Source organism: Rhinolophus sinicus, linkage group LG03 (assembly GCF_036562045.2).
Source record: "Rhinolophus sinicus isolate RSC01 linkage group LG03, ASM3656204v1, whole genome shotgun sequence".
In the NCBI taxonomy this organism is placed as follows: domain Eukaryota; kingdom Metazoa; phylum Chordata; class Mammalia; order Chiroptera; family Rhinolophidae; genus Rhinolophus; species Rhinolophus sinicus.
Genome location: NC_133753.1, coordinates 90,539,573 through 90,565,734, shown reverse-complemented (window position 1 = coordinate 90,565,734; position 26,162 = coordinate 90,539,573).

Sequence of the window (26,162 nt, the reverse complement as noted above, 5' to 3'; positions counted from 1 at the left end):
ATAAAAATGTCTTTCCAGCAGGCGAGGCTGAGTTGGAGAGTGGCAGTAGGTGACAACCAGGACGAGACTAGAACAATAGCTTGGAAGCACATGAAAAAAGACTTCATACCAGGCTGAGAACTTTGTATTAAGTCAGTATATAGTAGCCACAGAAGGATTTTGATCTAAATAGAGCCATGATCTGTGCTTCACTTAGTAAAGATGATTCACATTTCAGTTGTGTGAAGGATGAGTTGGAATGAGAGAAGGGAGCGAGTGACAGAAAAGATATATTTAATCAGAGAATACCAGTGAACTCAAAAGCCACCAAATGCCCTTCACAACACGTAATCCCATTTGTGATGAGGCCATTAGCACGTTTTGAGGTAGAGGCTCTGACTGTTGGAGTCTCCCTCTCCATTAGTTTTTTTCCCCACCCATCCTAATTCTACATTCCAGATTTGTACAGAATAACCTAACCTTTGATCCTCAAGACCAGACTACAGTTTTGCTTTAAAAAAGGATTGTGTTTTTTATTTCCAAACTAACACCATCAGTGGTGTTTAATGTGCTTTATAAATCTTTAGTTTGTTCATCCATGACAAGAACAGACACTACACTGTCTATGTTTCTTGAAGACTGGGACTTGGAAATTAAACCCTGTTGTGTTTTGCCGAGGCCAGAGAATAGCTAAGTCCAGTTGCCACATTCTACATTTGATAATTCTACTACTATAATTAAACAAGGACCAAACAGTTTTTGAGCACTGACTATATGATGAGTCTCGTGCCGAGCGTTATACATGCAAAATCTTATTCAGTGCTCATAAAGCCCCTAAGAAGTAGGCACTGTTATTGTCACTTAAAGAAGAGAAAATTCATGTCCAGACAGATGAAGGTCATGTAACTTGTAACGAGTCGAGCTGGGACTAGACTCACTTTTACTTTACCCCAAAGCCCATGCTATGGAGGATGCTGTTCTGTGCTCCTTCTCTTTAGGTTACATCAACTTCTCTTTCTCTTTCTTGTTTCTTTTTTTCTAGAGAAGAGGCACTGATATCACACAGCTAACTCATAGGTGCCTAAAATAAGTGGTTATGAAACTCAGCTGCACATAGGAATCACCTTGAAAGCTTTTATGAACTTCTCATGCTTAGACCTTACCCCAGACCAATTAACATAAATTTCCGAGGGTACATCCTGCCCACTGGGATGTTTAAAATTCCACCCGGGTGATTGTGATGTGTGGTCAGTGAAGAGCAACTTACCTTAAGTCGTTTTTACATATGCTGCTGTTAGGTCCAGTTTCCCTTTTTCTATACCTAAGTAGTTGATTTGAAGATACAAAAACAGGACCTAACGTGTGTCAAAATTAAACTTGGTCGTATGGGGTTTGGTCCATCATTCCATCCTGTCAAGACCTTTATGGAACCTGATTTTGTCACCCAGCATAGTTTTTAAACCTCCCAATTTCATGTCATTTAAAAATGTCATAAGAACTCCTTTAATATTTTCTTCTAAACCTTAAAGAAAGTCAGTGAAGAGGAAATAGCCTTCAAGCATGTTGTCTTGATATACTTAGATATAAGCATCCAGACACAAATTTACATAATTATGCTTACCTCTGATTCATTTCCTCACTTTGTAGGAATGTCATTAATGACCTTTCTAAAAACTTGGTGAAATACAAATATACTATTTGTAGCACATTTTTCTGCTCTACCAATTCATAGCCTTTTGACAAAAAGAATTAGTGTCCCTGCCATGGCTTATTCTTAGTTATGGATTATTCTCATTTTTTATTCCTTAAAAATCCTTCTGCATACTAATCACCATTTCAGAATCTTCCTCCCAGGGAACTCAACCTATACCACATAGAATTCAGTCTGTGTCTGAAACTCACCGATTAGGTAATGTGTGAGGTCACTGAGATGAGTGAACAACTGAGCAATAAGATGGTGTGGACACACATCATGGAATGACTGTGTTAAAGAGCTTAGTGGAAGAACTTTTGCACTGATAGGAGAATGGAGACATAAGGAACAGGAACATCAAGTGTGGAGTGTCACAGTGGCTGAAGGAGGAAACAATTTCAAGAAGACAGGTGTTATAAATATCAAATGAAGGTTGAAGGGGGTGACAGTGATGCAAAGGCATCCCTGCTTCCATGTCTATACTCAGAAACGTCCTCTTGGGATCAAAAATCTGTAGAAGCAATGAAAAGAATATAGGACTGGGCAGTGGGAGAAGTTGCTACAATTGTCGTATTATCTCAAGGGAAGCCTTAGCTGACCCTGCAAGGAGTTCTGAGGATGGAATGATGAAGTTGGGGTGAGAAATATGGGCCTCTATGCTCCAATGTTGATCAGTCACTAAACATGAGTGCCCCAAAAAAGAGCAATTGCCTGACTACCAACAATTCTCCATGGACCACCCTTGGTGAACTTTCACAAATTCAGATCATGTCACCTCTGTCAGAGGCTTCTAAACAAACTCCTCATGCTGACTGATCCTGGTATCTCTCTGACTTTACCACTCCTTTCACCCTCCAGCTCATTGCCTCTGTTCTAACCTTCAGGCTACTTCCGGAACATGCCAGATGAATTTCCACCTCAACGCCTTTCCACATGCTGTTCCTTCCACCTTCCTTAGTCTTCACCGAACCTCACGTCAGCCATGGCACTGCCTCAGAAAGTCCATTCCCAACCAGGCTAAAATAAATCCATTTTCCCACTCTCTTCTCCCTGACACTGATTGAGTTTTGCTATAGCAGTTATTATTTCCTGATTTTAAGTCATACTATTATATAATATGCATATCTAAAAGTAACAATGTTATATTATTATTAACGTGAAAAGGTGCATTTTTTACCTCAGCTGAGGTTAATCCTCAATTTAACACAGACTTCATCTCATACTGTGGCCTGGCAATTATATTTGTAAAAAACTTACATTTAAAATGATAAACATTGAATAAGAGACCCAGGTCTTATATAAGACTTATATCCTGATATAATCCAGCAAAAAGGACTCATTTCACTTCCCATCATAGAAAAGAAGCTATTTTTCCATTAAATCTAAATGGTATCCACTCAGAATTGTTGATTGCCTTCTAAAAAACTAAACTATTAATAGTACCTTATCATTTTAACCTGAGAAGAACCAAATTGTTCTGACTTGACTGCATTATGCTGTATTACTGAAAGTAAAAATTCCATGTTTCATACTAAAAATTGTTCATCTTTTTTCTTTAAAAAAATGCTTTTATTTATTTACTACATATCTCCCTCATAGAAAATGTCTATCTTGTTCACTGCTAGTCTTGCTCTCTGTACTAGGAAGAGTGTGGTATATAGAAGGCATTGAATAAATACTTTCCAAATAGATGTTGAATTTGTTGCCGAGGAATTTTGAGAAATAATTTTTAGGAGAATGGTGGAAACAAAAGCAAAAAAGCAAAAGGATGTTGTATGAGCAAGAAATGAAAATGTGTAGCCAGATAAGCCAGTCAAGAGGAGCTATCAATTAAGGGAAGGAAAAACTTAGAGTCCTTGTATGACAGAAAAATAAGGAAAGATTTTCCATTAGGAGAGAGAAGGGATATTTGGGTGCATCTACACTTAGAGGAGAAGTTACTAAATGAATGGGAGGGAATGAGAATTGAATAAGGGAGGGATTATATTGTTCAGGACTCTTGGTTACAGATACTCAAATTTAACTAGATGAGATAAAAATAAATGAAAAGCTTGACTCAAACAATCAAACTGAAGGAAAAAGTACAGTGCTGACCTTCAAAAGCTAAAACTAGTAATGTATATTTTCAATACATTTCCGCTTTCTCTCTCTAAACTCATTGCTGCTTCTTTTTTGACAGTTTCATTATTTTCTACTGCTGGATGGCTTTCTTCACATGCAGATAAGTACTAGTGGTTTCTAAACTGATACTCTCACAACTTTTTAACAAATATAAAGGAACTGTTCCCCAGAACCTAATGGAAAAAAAATGAGGAACTTTGGCCCTCATTGGGTCAGATGCTCATCCACAGCCCAATCACTGTGATGAAGGAGAGGTCTTAAAAGAGAATAATTCCATTTGAACCAATGGTCAAAGAAAACAGACAAAAATAAAGCCCCTAAAGAAGAAAGACAGACAAAACAACTAAGGTTTATTACCAGGATACATGATGCTTAATATCATTAATTTTAAAAGTGCGTTTTGATAATTCAAGAAATAAATGCAGGAAGGGTGAAAGATATTACAGGTAACCCTCATATAACACGGTACTTGTATAACGCGGTTTTGCTCTAACATGGTTTGTGAATTGTGGGAAACCCTCATACAACACAGCATCCTAGAACCTGGTTTCACTATAATATGGTTTGAGAATTAGAGAAATCCCCAAACAACATGAAGCATAATAAGAGCTTTTAAGAGCAAAAGATATCTCATTCGAAATTAGGAAAATCCCTGAACAACACGGAACATAATAAAAGATTAGTAGAGATGACTAAGAAAACATTATTTAATACGTATTAACACATTATGCTTTTGGTTAAAATTGCTTTAATAAAGATATTTCTCTTAATCATAAAAATGTAATACTATGGGTTTTTTTTAATTTCTGGAAACTAACCCCCTTTTTTATACTAGTTCTTTGTTTCATATAACACGGATTTGCATAAATGGCATTTTTTAGGAACCTAACAAACATGTTATATGGAGGTTACCTGTATATATAAAATTATATAATTAAAAAGCAATTAAAAAGGAAGTTTTTATATAGATCTTTCATGATTCTTTACAAATGCTCTTATCCATGTTTATATTTCTCAGAGTCTCTTGTACACAAAATTATTTTTCCTTAATAATTGCTTCTTTTAAAATACACCAGATATTTTTTTTCTCTTAAAGCCTCTTAATATCAACCATAAACTTCTAATTACAGATGACATAAATGAATTTTCCAAGGTAAGGAGACCACAATTTTCATACAAAGTACAATAAAAAGCAGTTTATCTAAACTGGTGTTTTCAAGTGACACTGTTGATTACCATTTTCAATATATGGAAAAGAAATGCAATGACATTAGGAGATGACTATAATTAAACCCAATAAAGAACGTAACCTGGCAGCATAGTGCTGTGAAATCTCTTCCAATGGGCTTTCAATTTCTAGTGCGAACTAGGTTTACCCCCAATTATAGGAAATAAATATCAAATATATATGGATATATAGATATATCTATATCTATCTATATACACATACATACATACATATAAGTATACATCACATATATACATATGTGTATATATGTATATATGTAAATATATGAGTGTACATATGCATATATGGATATACATATATATTTAGCGAGAAATATTGACTTATCTGAGTAAAAACTGTTTCAGAACTACACACACATACAAAATAGCAAGCTACATTTTTTTTTCTTTCATTTCTTTCAGTATCCAAAGTTTTTATCTATAGTCATGCAAATAACCAGTTTTTTTCTCACTCCATCTTTAGTTATTACATTCAACATTATCATCTATTTTAAATTTTAAAAAGAATTGCAAATTTTATTTCTCCTCTGGCTCACTCATCCTCCCTATTAAATCTTTATGCTTCTATTTCTTAAATGTTTCATTTACATAAAATTTTCTACAAACAATTAAAGTTAATTAAGGTAATTTATCACTTGAAAGTAAAGCCATCTTATCAGCATGTATCAGCTTGTTAACCAAACAAAGGATAAGTTTCTGGGAAAATAGTCAGCCCTTGTTACCGAGTAGACAGAAGTGGCCAAAAAATGGATCCCTTCCAATTCTTCCTGTTTGGAGGAGGTGTTATAATATATATTCAGAGTCATTAGATACAATTAGCTAATCATGCTTCTCTAACAGCTTATTTTGCAACACACTATAGATTCGGTAATTTACACTTTGGCAATTTTCTTACATATGAATTATGATAAAATTCTCATAAAAACAGCAAGTCTTTTAACTGCCAAAAGAGCTCTCTAGCCAGAATCCTTTGGAAATTGAATATTTTTTTAGTGTATGTGACAAAGCAACATTCATTATCAGCAGTTACACTGATTTTAGATAGGCATTCGTGGAGCTTTCTTATATAAATAAGCAATTTAAAAGGATTGAAAATGCTGAGACTTTATCTGAGTATAAGATAAAGTAGCAAAATGATACATGGAAGTGTTAAAATTCATGAGAGAAGCAAGAGAAACCTTCTAAAGAGGATAGGAAAGAAACTTACTAGAATACTAAGCACACTATAAAAATTCACTGAATGGTAATATCATTATTATGAGTATTGATGCTAGGAAATAAAAACATATTTTTAGTTTTGGAAAAGTTGTTTCCTGGCTGATTCCAAAATTTCACTAATTTGAAATTTCACATCAAATCTGCTCCATATTGGGGAGGAAAAATAATTTTCCCTCTACCTTTCTGAGTTCTTAGCTGAGATCTCTATAATAAAAGATACATTAACAAGAGAAAAACAAACAAAAGTTTATTAATATATATATCTCATGTGTGCACAGGAGATACCCAAGTAAAAATGAGTAAGTGGCTTAGAATTCAGGCTTAAATGCCACCTTGATAGAGAAAGGGAAGGGTGGATATAGGCCTTGTAGGGGAGAGTAAATCATCTTTTAGGAAAGATGAATGGACCCTTAGGAGAATAAATGGGAGGTATGATAGTTTGTGGTAAGGTTTCTCTGGAGGTGATGTCAACTTCTAGTCTCCTCTCCTGTGATAAGAATCAACCTTCTCTGGTTGATGAAATCCCAGGGATGGCGACTGAGTTCCTTTCAGAAGATCAGTCTTTAGGTGGATAAGAGGAATTCAGAGAAAGCCAATCCCTTCATTTGCTATTTTTCAAGTGCCTACAGCTCAATATAATCAATATATCTAAGTAGCATGTTTTGGGGTGGCATGTCCTGAACTCCTACAGTCAGTCATATTTTAGGGTGGTACATTCTTCTACCCTTCATAAACTTCTTACATTTTAAGGGAAGTAATAAAAGGACTAAACAGAACATAAGGCAAGGTTGCATACTGTAATCTCTAGGACATTCACTAAAAGCATAATAAAAGTGTGTACTAACAAGCTATTAGGGTAAAATGGAATAATAAATAAGTAAATAAATAATGTTTTATTAATTCCAAGGAAAGTGAGAAAGGGAAAATTTTAAAGGAATGACAAAAAGTGAATCAAGATATTAGAAGTAGATATAAGTATTTGTATATAATTAATTACATCAATGTAGATGAAAAATGATACCCTAATTAAAAAACAATATATTTAGACTAAGAAAAAACCCTTATGAGAGCCAGAATAAAAGAAAAAATATGGATAAAAATATACAGTGAAAACAATATTCACAGTATATCAAAATGTGTGTGGGGCAGGGAAATGAGAGCTTAAAGATAAATTTATAACCTTAAATAGATATACTAGAAGAAAATAAAGACTGAAATTCAATGATCCAGGCTGCAATCTCAGGAAGCTACAAAAAAGCCACATTAAACTCAAAAATGTAGAAGGAACTAAAGAATAAAAAATAGGAATATAAATAAATAAATTAGAAAATCAACCTAAAGTTTACAAAGTCAGGAAGGTGACAGACAGTTAATTTTTAATAAAATGTATAAAGCACTGGCAAAATTGATCAAGGAAAACAAAGACACTAGCATAAATTACCAAAATATGAAATGTATATATCAATGAGATCATTTAACCATATTATGCAATCTTCATTCCCCCAAATTTAAAACTTAACTGAAGTGGATAAATTCCATTTCATAAAACTGACACAGAAATAGTTCATTAGAATGGTCCTATATGTACCAACATAACTGAATACATTTAAATCCTTTCCTCTAAGAAACCCTATCTATAATAGTTGTTTTAATTGGTGAATTATTCTAAAGATTTAAGAAAGAAATTATATCAATTTTAATAAACTGTTCCAGAGAGTAGAAAATAAACATATAACATTTTATTATAACCTTAAAAAAATGACCATTTCTCTCATGAACATGGATCAAAATTATAAATGAAAACTAGCAAATCAAATCTATCTATATTATCTATCATCTATCTATCTATCTATCTATCTATCTATCTATCTATCTATCTATCTTTCTATCTATCTATCTGGGATATCATGAACAAGTAGGATTTATTCCAAAATGCAAGACTGGTTTAACGTTCAAAATGAATCTGCTACTGTGGTTAATGAATAATATAAAACATTGAAATAATAAAGGAGTATAAGGAAAGTTATTTGACAAAATCAACACCCATTCATGACAAAAAGGGTCAGCAAGCTAAGTAAAGAAGGGAACTGATAAAGAGCATGTAAGAGAAACTAGTAGCAAACAGTGCTCTCAGTAGTAAAATATTGAATTCTCTTGATCTGAGGTCAGGAATGAAATAAGGATATCCACTCTTAGCTGCTGTTATTAAATATGAAAAAGTAATTTCTGTTATTTTAAGTAATTCTGTTATTCAAAATAGCAAAAATATATCTGTAAAAGAAGAGCAATGTACTTAAACATTAAAATATACTCCAAAGCCTCAGAAATTAAGAGTGATTATTAAGACTGACATTACGTCAATGGCCATAGTATATATGCAAAAACTGACTCAAGTGAACTAGGGACCTTAGTGTTTGAAAACGTTCTCATCTTAAATCAATGACAATATGATGCACTCTAAAAAAATTTCAAGAAAACTTGACAAGACTTTGAAAAAAAATAAAAGTTTGATTTATACCTCACAGCATGCAGTTGGAATAATTCCAAATGGTTTTATGATTTAAATCTGAGTCGTAGAAACATGAAAGTACTAGGACAAAATATAGGTAAATGATTTTACAACCTAGATGTGACAAAGACTTTCTAATTATGATATAAAACCATGAAGCTATGAAGAAAGAAGACAGCTTTGATCATGTAAATATAAAACACTTCCGCTTAGCAAAAACACCATCTCAAAATGAACAAATTTATGTTTGTGCAATGCTCCATCTCCCAAGTTGAAGCCTACTGCTGTTATAAGGGCGATAGCATATAAGCCTACTTTAGGAAAAGACCAGTCTCATCTGAATGAAGTACCAACAAGCTTTGCCCCTAACTGTCTACCTTATTTTCGGCAAGATAATTAACTTCCCTTTGTCAAAAACTGTAGAGTCTCAGATTTTACCATACTTGCAAGCCAACAAGTTCACTTGCCACAGTTTTATGGATTCAGGTAGAAAGGCACTACCAGGTCACAAAGAACTTCATCCATAATGGCACAGACATCAGCATGGTTTCATGTTTGCTTCAGTTCCCCATGTCCTCCAAATCCCATGGGGTGATGTGATGGTAGATCCATGTAGATGCTGGGCACACAGTGAGTTTGTGCAGTATCTGAGGAATGCCGATCTTAGCAGACTCCAGTATTACAAAGGGGTCTGCCAGCAAAACAGCCAAACAGAAGAAAATATTATTATCCCAGTCAGAAAAAAAACCATATATATATATATATATATATATATATATATATATATATATATATATATATATATCTGCCCCCTACCTTGGTGCATGCAAGACACCGTATCTTCCAACACTGTTTTCTATACAAACATCCTTCCAAATATAATCTGGAATAAAAGCTGATCACTAGATGTACCAAAACACCATGGAGCACTCTTCCCATCGCTATTAGCTTTAGCTGTTTCACTTGCGTAATGTGGACCCTCTAGCTAGTAGCGCCTGTTGCCGATCAGCACGAGTCAGAACACTTTTGTCCAACTGTACTGGGCATTTGTGTTGCCAAGGAAAACGCAACCCAGCCAAACACTGGATGGAATAGCACTTTACTCACATAGAAAACACAAGGAGGAAAATCAGCTTGGGGAGTGAGTGGGTGTGGGTTCACCAAGGCTAGCGAGGTCTTCCCTGTGGTCACTGAGTCACGACACCTAGCCTGCAGACACCCCTATTGTACTGCTGCAGAAACAAGGACTCCGTTCCCTCCCTGCAGGGGACGGTTATAGCAGTGGGGCTGGCCAGGTGCCCTATGACACGTACACATAAACACAACAAAGGAACATGTTACTCGTAAATCTGAATAGGGGGAGATATTCCCACACAAAGTGACAAGCCCAGGACAGGATGTGAGGACTGTTTCACTCTTGGTAAGGACGTGTTCCCGGCCCAACGCCCATTAACGTGTGGTCGAGTGGGGATTTCAAGACAGCATGCGTGAGACTGCCTTTTCCAATCTGGACTATATACGTTATGCAGTACAGTTACAGGAATTAAACAGGAAAGTGTCTGAAAAGTATCTAAGATGATGCCAGCACTTAGTGAGTGCTCAGACATAGACACTAATGTACTTATGGTTATAATCACATAAACTATCTTTGAAAATAAGTCTATATTTTAAAACACACATATTAAACTATGTTCAAGTATTATTTTATTTTGTACAACTAAAGGCACATTTCTTTTTTATACTGAAATATAGTGCTTAGCTTTTAGGTTCTAACACTTTGTATTTGGATCGATTATTAAAGGACGTTGAAACTTAACTTTGATTCTTCAATGATCAAAAAAATATTTCCCACAATATTTCTAACTTCAAAATAAATAATCAGTGCTCTAAAAACATTATAGACAGAATCATAAAATTATCCTTTTTTTAAGGCAGCTAGTCATATTCTGAAGGAACTTTTTTTATTATGTACAATGCCAGTAAAGAAGTAGAGAAAGCCAGCTAAATTATGATCCAAATTTTACATAGCTGACAAAATCCTAAGGGCATGTTAAAAACAAATGGTATTCATGGGAAATTAGACCTATCAAATCTGAAACAGATCAGTTTGAAAAATACTGATTGGTTCAGAAAAAAAAATCAGTTTCCCCAGAAGCTTTTCCATTTTCAGTTTGCCATGATGTAGAATTATGAAATGCTAAAAGCACCAATGTTTAATTCATCTTGAAAGTACTAGGGACTAAAGAGAGCAGCAGCACAGTAAAAAATATTTATAAAAATAAATAATTTAATATTTAGAACCTAAATTTGGCATCCCTGATTGCAATTTTAAAAGTAAACAAACTCCTCATTATAAATCCCTGAAACAGAGCTTTAATTGTTAAAATGCAACTCAAAAGAGAGGTGTACGGTTTAATGAGGTCTTCGTGTGAATGGTTGTATATTTGCATTTATAAAGGCACTAGCCCATGGGTAAAGTGACTTAAGGTCGTGCTAAAACTGCTAAAAGGCAATGAGGAGCAGTCATTTTAAAAATTAATTTGAAACAATTTCTGAATGTGTCATGGGAAAATAAAAATCATTACGCAGTATTATTAATATTCACAGCAGCTGTTACACAATCATACACCAAGTCCCCATGTTCAAACTTGCTTTTTAATATAGTGTCTTAAAACATTCTATTAGTCTGTAGTTCATCATATATCAATGAGCTGCAAATAGCTTTAATTTCAATTCTTACCAGTTTATCAGATTGTTCACAGAGGGGTGGTTGCTGGATATATGTTTGGGACTGCTTTTGAGTTACTTTAAAGAAACCTACCAAAAAGCCTACTGTTACTCCCAAACAATCCTGTAAACAAATTGAGTTTACCTTTTTCCATCCACCTGACTTCTTTGTTCAGTGTATCCAATCAGCCTTCAGCCAGTGAACCATAATCTTCTCCTGTGTCTTCAAGTATTATTGTCCTTATTTATGCTACCTACCGAAGCACTTGCATTTCTCTACACAAATGTTTGTATTAAACCCCACAGATGAAATATACATCTAAGCATATGACAGGTCAAAATGGCCTAGCGTAGATTTAGGTCTGGTCAGGATCATTGAAGAATTTAAGCTCATACACAGAAAAGTAAGATAAACCCTTCCCAAGGAAACATTTGCTTATAGAATTTGTTTTAATGTCCTCAAGAGCAAGATTGCAAAGCTACCTTCTTCCTTTAAATAGACTTTCTTCTATCACTTTCTTCTTAACCAGCAGTAACTTTTACTACTAATAGTTTTCTTCCAAAATATCCTTTCTATTTTGTTTTATAACAGCGCTGTAAATATTTCAATGAGCTCAGATTAAGAGAATAATATAAATATATGTGATTCTTCTCTAATACTAATTTTTATTGCTAAATATAACATGGCAAAGTCTTAAATGATAAAACCCCTTTTTTAATCCATACAATAAAATTGTAATATAATTAATATTAGTATGTTATTACATTATATGTATTATATTATCATGTGTATTAATTAATACAATACATTAATATAGTCTAAATTAATTATAACATAATTAACAATACAATATTTTATAGCAATGTGATGTGTTTGTGCACAGACTCTTGCATATACATACAAATGTTTAGTTACTTGGTGTTCCAAGATCTTGGACTTTAGGTAAGTTGTAGAAAAGCAAGGGCAAATAAAGTAGTATGTTGAAATCCTAACAGATTCTTAGAGTTAATTATTATGTGTTTAATAGTAATCAACTTGTTTTATAAATATATTAAAGATTTATGCTTCTGTAAACTATATGGTTAATATGTCTAGCCATAATATCATAATAATGAATGTTTATATGTCAGTAGTTTCCTCTAGGTTAGTGCCCCAACCTCAACAAAATTTGTAACTAGGGTTTTTTTGCAATAAAAATATACTTCAATTTTTTTATTTTACTTTCATAAAGTTAAAAATTACAAGATTAAAAATTTAGTAAATAAACTGTTTTCTATGATCTTGTATTTTTTAATGTAGGATCTCTACATATTTTAAATAAATGTTCAGTTATACATGCATCCATTAAAAATAAAATAAATTTTAAATATATGAGTTCTAATGATTATGTTTGTGAACTCATCCTAGAAAAAATGCTACATACCTCATTTCTGAATATCACTATGGCCACGTTCAAAGTACTCCCCTTGGGAAGCTATACAGGGATGCCAGCACCTAGTCCACCCTTCAAAGCAATTTGGGAACTCTTTTTCTGGAATGGCCCTCAGAGCTGTCATCCTATTACCCTTGATGTCCTGAATGTCATCAAAATGTCTTCGTTTCAATATTTCCTTTATCTTTGGGTAAAGAAAGAAGTCATTGGGGGCTAAATGAGGTGAGTAGGGAGGGTGTTCCAATACAGTTATTTGTTTACTGGCTAGAAACTCCCTCACAGACAGTGCCGTGTGAGCTGGTGCATCACTATACATTTGACCCCTTTTACCCTTTTCTACCATCCCCCTCCTCCCTTGCACCCTGGTAACCACTAAGCTGTTTTCTGTGTCTATGAGTTTTTGTTTATTTGTCTTATTCCTTTGTTGCCTTCAGTTTTATATCCCATATATGAGTGAAGTCATATGGTTCTCAACTTTTTCTGTCTGACTTATTTCACTGAGCATAATAATCTCAAGATCCATCCATGTTGTCACAAATGGCAGTATTTCATGTTTTCTTATAGCAAAGTAGTATTCCATTGTGCATCTTCTTTATCCAATCATCTATCAAAGGACACTTTTGTTGTTTCCATGTCTTTGCCAATGTAAATAATGCTGCAATGAACATTGGAATATATATATATCTTTATGGATAAATGTTTTCAGATTTTTCTGTGTAGATACCCAGGAGAAGGATTACTGGGTCATATGGTAATTTTAGTCTTAATTCTTTGAGGTAAACCCATATTGTTTTCTATATCGACCATGCCAATTTACATTCCACTAAGAGTGTATGAGGGTTCCTTTTTCTCCACAGCCTCTCCAAACTTGTTATTATTTGTATTGTTCATGATATACATTCTAACAGGTATGAGGTGATAACTCTTGTGGTTTTGATTTGCATTTCCCTAGTAGCAAGTGAAGTTGAACAATTTTTCATATACCTGTGGGCCATTTGTATGTCTTGTTGGGAGAAGTTTCTGTTTATGTCCTCTGTCCATTTTTAAAATTGGATTGTTTGTTTTTTTGTTGTTGAGTTGTATAAGTTCCTTATATATTTTGGATATCAGCCCCTTATCGGGGCATTGTTTGAAAATATGTTCTCCCTTTCATTAAGGATAGCACAAAGAAAGAAAATTACAGACCAATATCTCTGATGAATATAGATGCAAAAATTCTAACAAAATTCTAGCAAAAAATGCAACAATGCGTTAAAAAGATTATACATTACGACCAAGTAGGGTTCATCCCAGGGGCACAAGGATGGTTCAACATACACAAATCAAGCAATGTGATACACCACATATACAAAATAAAAGATAAAAATCATATGATTATATCAGTAGATGCAGAAAAAGCATTTTACCAGATAAAACATCCATTTATGATTAAATCACTTAATAAGATAGGTATAAAAGGAAAATACCTTAACATAATAAAGGCCACATATGACATACACTCAACTAATATCATAATTAATGGTGAAAAACTGAAGTCCTTCACTCTACATTCAGGAACACGACAGGGCTGTCCCCTATCACCACTGCTTTTTAACATAGTTTTGGAAGTCCTCGCCAGAGCAATCAGACAAGAGAAAGAAATAAAAGGCATCTGAATTGGGAATGAAGAAGTTAAATTGTTACTTTTGCAGATGACATGATTTTTTACATAGCAAACCCTAAAGACTCCACCAAAAAATTATTAGAAACAATAAACAAATATAGTAAAGTTGTTGGCTACAAAATCAACGTACAAAAATCCTTCGCATTCCTATGTACTAACAATGAAATTTCAGGAAAATAAATTTTAAAAAATTATTTTGCAATTGCAACAAAAGAACAAAATACCTAGGAATAAACTTAAAGGATGTGAAGGACCTATACACTAAAACTATAGCGTAAGAGTTTTTTATCCAAGAAATTGAAGAAAACACAAAAAAATGGAAAGACATTCTGTGTTCAAGGTCGGAAGAATCAACATAGTTAAAACGTCCATGTTACCCAAAGCAATATACAGATTTAATGCATTCCTCATCAAAATCCTAATGGCATTTTTTTTTAAAGAAATAGAACAAAAAAATCATCAGATTTGTATGGAATCACAAAAGACCCCAAATAACTAAACCACTTTTAAGAAAAAAAGAAGGCTGGAGGTATCACACTCCCTGACTTCAGCTTTTACTACAGAGCAACAATAATTAAAACAACATAGTATCGGCAGAAAAACATACATACAGACCAATGGAGTAGAATTGAAAATGCAGAAATAAACCCACATAACTATGGACAGATAATTTTCAACAAACAAGACAAAAACATACAATGGAGAAAAGAAAGACTCTTCAATAAATAGTGCTGGGAAAATTGGAAAGCCACATGCAAATGAATCTGTCACCATGTACCAAAATTAACTCAAAATAGATCAAAGACCTAAACATAAGACCTGAAACAATAAACTGCATAAAACGAAGCATGGGTACTAAACATATGGACCTTTGGTTCTAAGAGGATTTTATGAATTTCACCTCAAAAGCAAGGGAAGTAAAAGCTAAAAATGAACGGTACAATATCAAACTAAAAAGCAAAAGAAACATCAACAAAAACTAAACTTTAAAACAAAGACTATAATAAGAGACAAAGAGGGACATTACATAGCGACAAAGGGATCACTCCAAAAAAAGGATATAACCCTAGTAAACATCTAGGCACTCAACATAGCAGCACCTAAATATATAAAATAAATATTGCCTGACATAAAGTGAGTGATCAACAATAATACAGTCACAGTAAGAAACTTTAACACCTCACTGACTCCAATGGACTGATCTTCCAGACAAAAGATCAACATGGAAACAGCCGCCTTAAATGACACACTAGACCAGATGGATTTAATTGATATTTTTAGAGCATTTTACCCTAAAACAGCAAAATACACATTATTTTCAAGTGCACATGGAACATTTTCCAAGATAAACCACATATTAGGCTACAAAAGAAATCTAAATAAATTTAAGAAGATTGAAATCATATCAAGCATCTTCTCTGTCCACAATGGTATGAAACTAGAAATCACGTACAGGAGAAAAACTGAAAGACACATGGAGGCTAAGTAACATTCCACTAAACAAGGAATGAGTCAATAATGAAATCAAGGAAGAAAGAAAAACTACCTTGAGACAAATGAAAGTGAAAACACGACACAAAATCTTTGGGTCACAGTGAAAGCAGTCCTAATAAGGAAATTCATTCACAGCAATACAGGCCTGCCACAAACAAGAAAAATCTCAAATAGACAATCTAACTTTACACTTAAAGGAATTAGAAAAAGATGAGCAAACAAAGCCTTAAGTGAGTAGAAGGAAGGAAATAATAAAGATCAGAGTAAAAATAAACGAAATAGTCTTAAATTAAAAAAAAAAAAAAAATACAGAAGATCAATGAAACCAAAAGCTGGTTCTTTGAATAGAAAAACAAAATTGATAATCCTTCAACCAGAGTCATCAGGAAAAAAAGAGAGAAGACCCAAGTAAACAAAATCAGGAATGAAAGAGGAGTGACAACTGACAGCACAGAAATACAAAGGATTATAAGAAAATGCTATGAGCAATTACATGCCAACAAATTGGACAATCTGGAAGAAATGGATAAATTCCTGGAAATATACAATCTTCCATGACTGAATCAAGAAGTAACAGAAAATCTTAACTAACTAGTTGCTAATAACAAAACTGAATCAGTAACAAAAAAACTCTCAGCAAGCAAAAGTCCTGGACTGAATGGTTTCACAGCTGAATTTTACCAAACATTCAAAAAAGAATTAACACCTATTCCTTTCAAACTAGTCCAAAAAGTTTAAGAGGAGGAGAGGCCCCCAAGCTCATTCTGCAAGGCTACCATTACCTTGATTACAGAACTAGACACAGACATTATAAAAATAGAAAATTATAGGTCTATATCCGTGATGAGCATAGATGCAAAAATCCTCAAGAAAATATTAGCAAACCACATTCAGTAATATATTTGAAAGATCATACACCATGATCAAGTGGGATTTATTCCTGGGATGCAAATTTGTTTCAATACCTGCAAGTCAATTAACATGATACATCACATGAACAGAATGAAAGATAAAAATCATATGATCATATCAATAAATGCAGAAAAGGTGTTTGACAAAATCCAGCATCCATTTATGATGAAAACTCTCAGCAAAGTGGGAATAAAGGGGACATATCTCAACATAATAAAGGCCATTTTGACAAACTCACAGCTAACATCATACTCAATGAGGAAAATCTGAAACCATTTTCCTTAAAATTAGGAACACGACAAGGATGTCTACTTTCACCACTTTTATTCCAGATAGTATTGGAAGTCCTAGAGACATCAGATAAGAAAAAGATAAAAGTCATCCAAATTGGAAAGAAAGAAATAAAACTCATTATTTGAAAGTGATGTGATATTATACATAGAGAACCCCAAAGATTACACCCAAAAACTATTAGAACTGATAGATGTATTCAGTAAAGTATTATAGCAGGATACAAAATTAATATTAAGAAATCCATTGCATTTTTATACACCAATAACAAACTATCAGAAAAAGAAATTAAGAAAACATTCCCATTTACAATTGCATCCAAAAAATGCCTAGGGATAAATTTAATCAATGAAGAAAAAACTGTACTTGGAAAATTATAAGACATTGAACAAAGAAATTGAAGAAAATACAAATAAATGAAAGCATAAGCCATGCTCACAGACAGGAAAAATTAACATCATTAAAATGTCCGTACTACCCAAAGTAATCTATAGGTTCAATGAAATCCTTATCAAAATACCAATGGCATTTTTCACAGAATTAGAATAAATGTTCAAATAATCCTAAAATTTATATGGACCCATGAAAGATCCCGAATAACCACAGCAATCTTGATAAAGAAAAACAATGATGGAGGTATCACACTACCTGATAGCAAACTATACCGCAATGCTATAGTAATCAAAACAGCATGGTACTGGCATAAAAACAGACAACAGACACATAGAACAATGGAACAGAATAGAAAGCCCAGAAATAAACCCATGCCTATATAGTCATTTAATCTATGACAAAGGAGGCAAGAATATACAATGGGGTAAAGACAGTCTAGTCAACAAAAGGTGTTGGGAAAACTGGACAGATACATGGGAAAAAGTGAAACTGGACTATCTTCTTACTCCCTATATAAAAATAAACTCAAAATGAATTATAGACTTAAATGTAGGGCCCGAAACCATAAAACTCCTAAAAGAAAATATAGGCAGTAAACTCTCTGATATGTCACCTTAGGCAAGGAAAACAAAAACAAAAACAAAAACAAAAAAACCAAATGGGACTACATCAAACTATTTTTTTTAATTATTATTATATTATTATTATTATTTTTTTTTTTTTTTTTTTTTTAACAGCAAAGGAAACCATCAACAAAATGAAAGGACACCGACTGACTGGGAGAAGATGTTCGTCAATGATACATCTGATAAGGCGTTAATATCTTACATTTATAAAGAACTCATACAACTCAACACCAAAAAAAAAAAATCCTATTAAACAATGGGCAGAGATCCTGAATAATCGACATTTCTCCAAAGAGGACATACACATGGCCAATAGACATATGAAAAGATGCTCAATGTCTCTAATCATCAGAGAAATGCAAATTAAAATCACAATGACATACCACCTCACACCTGTCAGAATGGTGATCATCAATAAATCAACAAACAACAAGTGCTGGAGAGGTTGTGGAGAAAAGGGAACCCTCATGCACTGCTGGTGGGATTGCAGATTGATGCAGCCACTATGGAAAACATCATGGAGTTTCCTCAAAAAGTTAAAAAATAGAACTACCTTATTATCCAGCAATTTTACTTCTTGGTAATTATCCAAAGAAATCCAAAAGACTAATTTGAAAAGATATATACAACCTATGTTCACCGCAGGACTATTCATAATAGACCAAATATGGAAACAACCTAAATGCCCACCAATAGACGACTGTATAAAGAAATGTGGTACACTTATACAATGGAATAATACCGAGCCATAAAAAAATGAAATCTTACCATTTGCAACAACATGGATGGGCTGCTAAATGAAATAAATCAGACAGAAAAAGACAAATAACATATGTTCTCACTTACTGGTATATGTGAAATCTAAAGAACAAAATAACAACAACAACAACAAAAACCCAACAGAAACAGACTCAGAGATACAGAGAACAACCTGATGATTACCAGATGGGAAGCGGGATGGGGAAAAGGTAAAGGGATTAAAAAGTACAAATTAATAGTTACAAAATAATCATGGGGATATAAAGTAAAGCATAGGGAATAATAAGCAATAATATTATAATAACAATGCATAGTGCCAGGTGGGTATAAGACTAATTGGGGGGATCACTTCATAAATTATATAACTGTCTAACCACTACACTGTACACCTGAAACTAATATAAAATAATATTGACTGTCAGCTCTAATTGAAAAAATATATACTAAAGGGTCTTTCTCAGGCAAACAGAAAATGAACTTACATCCAATATAATAAAACAAGATAAGGGTAAATATTATTTTGTAAAAAAAAATACATATTGATTTTATAAAACAACAATTATAATTTTATAGTGAGATTTAAGATATAGATATAAAATTAAAATTTTAAAATATCACTGACGTATAGTGTGGAAGGAATAAATGGACTTTTGTTAATAATGCATGTTATAATATGCATTAATATGAAAAATTTGAATTGACTTCCTTAACAAATTTGACTTTATTCACATATATAGAATATTTATCGGACTCAAAATACACCATTTTTTATCAATGGCATATGAGACATTTGTAATATTGATCATGTGTTGGGTCATATAGCAAGTATCAAAAAATTTCAATGGATTTAAGTTTTACAGAGCATGTACTCAACCACAGCAGAACTGAGCTACAAATCAATAACCAAAAAGATATCTCAAATACCACCAATCATTTGGAATTTAACCAATACATGAATCCATAAATGAAAGAAGTACAATGAAAAGTAAAAAATATTTTGAAATAAGTAATAAAAATTAGGCATACCAAAGCTTTCTAGGATGTATCTAAACCAATACTTATAAGGGAGTTTTGTAGCATTAAATGTAATAATAGAAAGAAGATGAAATCCAATGTAATATCAATCCCAAAAAGCTAGAAAACTAATAGCGAATTTGAGAAAATAAAATAGAATGAAGATAATATTCAGTATTAAAGAAAAAATCAATAGGTTAGAAACTAACATAAAATAGAAACAAGAGACCCTAATGAAGATCATTGATAAAAACTTAAAAATTGATATGCCCTTGTTAGAGTGACTAAGAATACAGAACAAAAGGCCCAAATAACCAATAACAAGATAAATAAGAGAGCTTAAAAAACAAAAAATTATAACTTCAGGTTTACCAATTTTAAAAATTAGGTGAACTGGAAAGTAACTAGCAAAAAATTCTAACCAAATGGAGACAAGAAGAAATAGAAAATATTAAAAGTAATAGAAAAATTACAGATATTGAATCCAGAAATAGAATTCTTCCCACAATCAAAATTAATGACTAAACATTTAAAGAAGTTTAATAGTGTCCATCATACACCAATTTTTCCAGATAAGAGAAAAGTGGGGGCCCACCCCAACTCATTTTATGAAGCCAACAGATTTCTGATATGAAACCCTGACAAGAATATTACAAGGTTAGGAAATTAAAGATGAGGATTATTAAGATTGGTGATGACAAACTATGAATAAGTATCATTCAAAGATAACTTTAAAGACACGTGTAACGATACGTATAAAACCCTCAATATGGAATTACAAAATGAGTGAGCTTGCAAAGCAGACCACATCAATAATAACGACTTGGCATTTATCAATGTTTACAATATGTCAGGCATTTTCTTTGTGCTTTGTTCACTTAATTCCCACAACAATAGTACAAAGTGAACACAATTTTAACCCCACTACAATATATTGCCTCTGTCCTTCTCTTCTCTCTTACTCCCCAACAAAGGAGCACTGGAACATCTGTTTATGGATGGATGCCTTACCCATAGTACTTTGTCTAAACCTCACTGACTTCTTTCCTAAGACAGAATGAAAGGTAGTTTCTAAGTGTGCTGAGAAATTGAGATTTGCAGCAACAAAGGACAAGGATGGGAGTTTGTCAGAGAAAAGAATAAAGGAGGCAACAGGAAAAAATAATCCCTGAAATTTCCAGCTTCAAGGACATTGTTCTGGTATCTACTTCCTTGAAATTATGAAACCCTGACAGTGATCTAAGTTTGCCCCAATTAGAATGAGAAAGGTGAGGCAGGTATAAGTACAATCAGTCTAGAGGCGCATTCGAAGATAATGCTGAATTTCTCTTTCCTCTGAGAAGTGTCATGACTCTGCTGCTGTTAAATTATCACTCTGCAGAGAGTTTTTTGTCCTGATTCCTGATGTGCAAATCTAGTTACACATTAAATAAATGTGACACACTAATGGGTTAGAATGCAGCTTCTACTATCTATGAAAATAAAGATATTTATGAAGTTTTGCAAAGTGCTTCAAGAGATCCCCAGAGGAAGGCACTGCAGCGAAAACAAATTAGTAATAATGTTACTTTGGATTTATATAATACCTTTGCTCCAAACTGCTGGAAGCCCTTTCACAGTATATTTATTGGTAAAATGTCTATAGTATATTGCTTCTAAAGAGCCTATTTCCTATTGTCTTGAGCATAAACTTAAATTACAAGGCTCTACATATTCCAAAACGGATACCCCCATCCCAATCATTTACTTTATAGTATTTCTAAGAGACTAGACAAATACAAAAGTGGCTACAATCAGATACAGAGTTTGGTCAGCATCCCAAAGCACCTACTCCTACACCTAAAACATTTTTCAACTGTATTTGTTCGTTTTTTCTTGGTTTTTATTTTCCTAGAAATACTCCAAGACTGTCTGAATATCATAGAAGAGTTATAAGAGAAATGAGCCAGTAATTATGAGGACTAGAAAGACACTGGAGGCAACATCAGGTTTCTAGTACAATTTTGCTAATTAACAAGCCAACTGTCTAAATTCTAGGGGCTTAAAATAGGAAGTACCGCCTTTCCCCGAAAAATAAGACCTATCTGGACAATCAGCTCTAATGCGTCTTTTGGAGCAAAAATTAATATAAGACCTGGTCTTATTTTACTATAAGACCAGATCGTTAATATGATATGATATGATATATGATATGATATGATATGATATGATATGATATGATATGATATGATATGATGATATGATATGCTATGCTATGCTATGATACTGAGTCTTATATTAATTTTTGCTCCAAAAGACACATGAGAGCTGATTGTCCAGCTAGGTCTTATTCTCAGGGAAACACGGCATTTATTTCTCAGTTATAACACTATGTAGCCTCTAGACCTGCTGCGCCCAACAGAGATGTTCTGAGCTTGGCTCCAGGCCATGGCTTGTGTTCAGGCTACTCCATATGTCTTCTCATTCTCCTTGACCATAGCTACTCCAGGCATCATCTTCTCATGACAGATGGCAGAAGTGCGAGAAGTCAAGCCAAAGCACGGACACACAGCAAAGCCTGTATTCCTATTACTTCCACTAACGTTTCACTGGTGCATGGAGAAGCCCAAAGTCGACAGTTCAAGGAACATATATGTGACTTATTCTAGTGAGATTTTTATAGAATTGCAAAGTGAAATGTCAAAAGGTGTACATGAATAATTCCTTACAGAGAGGGAGTGAAGAATTGGGAACAATAACCCAATATACTGAGGTCAGACAATTGAGTCCACGAATTCATCCTAGAAAAATGCTGAATACCTCATTGCTGAGTATCACCTATGGTCACCTTCGAAGTACACCCTTGGGGGAGCAATGCACTGACACCAGCGCCTAGTGTACCCTTCAAAGAAATTTTGAACTCTTTTTCTGGAATGGCCATCAGAGCTGCCATTGTATTATCTTTGATGTCCTCAAAATGTCTTCCTTTCAATATTTCCTTTATCTTCAGGTAAAGAAAGAAGTCATTGGGGGCCAGATCAGGAGAGCAGGGAGGTTGTTCCAATACAGTTATTTGTCTACTGGCTAAAAACTCCCTCACAGACTGTGCCGTGTGAGCTGGTGCATTGTCGTGATGCAAGATCCATGAATTGTTGGTGAAAAGTTCAGGTCATCTAACTTTTTCATGCAGCCTTTTCAGCACTTCCAAATAGTGAACTTGGTTAAGTGCAAGTTGGTACAAATTCATAATGAATAATCCCTCTGATATATAAAAAAAAAGGTTAGCAACATCATTGCAACAAGTTGGCAAACTTAATTGTCAGATTTCTTATCATTTTAGGAAAATCACCATTCCCACATTTCTTAAAGAATAATTATTGCCGATCTAATCTTATGTTCTCAGAAATCCAAACATTTCATAGTCTTTTAGTATAACCTGAAACAGATTTATTTCTTGTGGAACCCTCAGAAACTAAATGCTTAGGTGAATTTTCTAACCATTTTGATAACTAAAATCTGAGAGAAAAATTATCCAAAGGAAAAAATTATTTGTGATCAAAGTAAAAGTGGACAGCAAGCAATTGACCAGAGATATGCAAAGCAGCGGTTTCTGAAAAGTCCTACCCTGAAATATTTATTAATTTCTAAATGTGTTTTTCAATCAACACAAAGTTTTTACATAAAAATATAGTAAACCATAACTTAAAACATAAGTGTCCCATTTATGTTCTAATGAGTTCATAAATATTGCACTAAAGGTTTTGTACAAGAATATTAAAATAAATTGTTCCACAAAAATAAGCTCTAAACAGCCTTTCATTGTATTACTTTCTGTAGCAACAACCCTGAACATATTTAATCTGAATAACTAAAGTAGTCAGAATGAAAATGTTTTGTGTGGTTGTCCTGTGGGGTGGCCTGCGGGGCCTCTGGTCCCGCTCCCCACACAAGAACGCAGGATATGGTGAGGCCAAAAAGGAACACCCACGGAGCCATAGGTAGGGGAGTCATACCACTATATTCTCTCTGGCGGCCAGGGAGACCCAGGCAGTAGTAGCCACACGATCAGCAGTCCGCCATTCACTTCTCTGCCTGCCAACCAACCAACCAATCAACACAGCCCCACAGTTACATCAGTAGCCAATTGGCTAACTGGTTACAGCTGATGGCCAACCAATCACAGTTGATGGTCATTCACTACCTGAGCCAGCACCCCTCCACGTGAGGCCGAGAGCATAGAAACTGCTCCCTGGGGCTCCGTCCCCACAGTGGTACAATACAAATATTCATGAAGGCATATCTATCCAATTAGGCTGATTCCAAGTGCAAAGAAAACTATATGTTCTGTTTTCTAATGCTTTTCTTCTATGAGTTTCTTTACTTGATGGAAAATACTAATGCAGTAGCATGATCAGCCAATACCTTTTCCGTGAATGTTACATAACTGGGATATAACAGAACAGCTCTAAGTACAAATGAGTTCAAATATATAAATATCCGTAATATGATGCTCCAAACCCTGACCCTGATTAATAGTAATCCAGTATTTTTGTTTGATTCACCTACCCAATATTTTAGCGAACTTCCAGGCATATTTGTACACACCCATGAAATGGCACTGATGTACTTCACAGACATCAGTAATCGCTACACGAGCAGGAGAGAGGCACACAGCACGAGGACAGATGTTGCGGTGGTCAGCTTTGACCATCATCATAGGTGTTGCACTGCAATTGCTGCTTGCTACTCACAGTTCTGGAAAAATTTCACAGAGGGAGGGTTGTTACCATGACCTCTATCTGTGAGACATTCTATAAAAAGAGGTCACAAAGGCTGTCTCAGGATGGTGGCAAGCTTGTGCTTGATTAAATTTTCCAAAGCATACATACATCCAGAGTGATTGGATGTATGTACTTTTTACCACTGGGTAAAAAGTAGCCACCACTGTACTGGGAACCAAGAACTCTCTCCAATGCTTGAGCACATTTTGTTTATTAAGACCATACTCACTTACTGAGCTTTCTCTTCAGGTATTTTTGCTTTCTTCCTACTATTTGACAAAAGCTGAAGACTACTCCATTCCATTCCGTTATACATATTTGCATACACCCAAATTGCATGGGTTCGAAGTAAAAAAGTTCATAAATTAATAGATGCAAACAGAAATGTGGAAAAGTGGAAAAGGGGCACTACCCAATTCCACCAGTCAGTTGGATTCAAGGCCAAATTTAAGTGGATATGACTGAGGAAAGATAGGGTTTCAGGTGACTACTAAAATGTCTTAGCCACACATAACCCACCTAAATGCCATGTTACATTCATATTACACACGTATACAAATAAATGCTACCTAAAATTCATGAGCTCAGGTTTACTCATGGAAAAATACTTTAGTGGCTATAATTATAGTTTCACCCTGGACATTTGCGTATAGCTCTTAACTTTCTCCCTAAAAACGTGACCCAACAATGACAAGTTATATCACATATGTTCATAGCAATCATAAGAACATTTGACTTTCTTTTTTATTTATTTTAAACATATTTTTTAATTTTTCAATCATAGTTAACATGCAATAGTATATTAGTTTCAGGTGTACAACACAGTGATTAGACATTTGTAAAACTTATGAAGTGATCACCCTGATAAAGCTAGTATGCACCTGATATTATACATAGTTATTATGATATTATTGACTATATTCCTTATGCTGTACTTTACATCCCCACGACAATTTTGTAACTACCAATTTGTACTTCTTAATGTCTTCACCTTTTTTACTCACCCCCTTAACCTCCATCCCATCTGGAAACCATCAAAATGTTCTCTGTATCTATGAGTTCATTTCTGTTTTGTTTATTTTGTTCTTTAGATTTCACATATAAGTGAACTCATTTGTCATTTTTCTCTGTCTAACTTACTCCACTCAGCATAATACCCTCTAGGTCCATCAAAGTTGTTGCAGATGACAAGATCATTCTTTTTGCTATGGTTGAGTAATACTCCATTGCACATGTGTTCTACTTTTCTTTATCCATTCATCCTTTGATGGACACCCAGGCTGCCTCCACATCTTGGCCATTGTAAATAATGCTGCAATGAA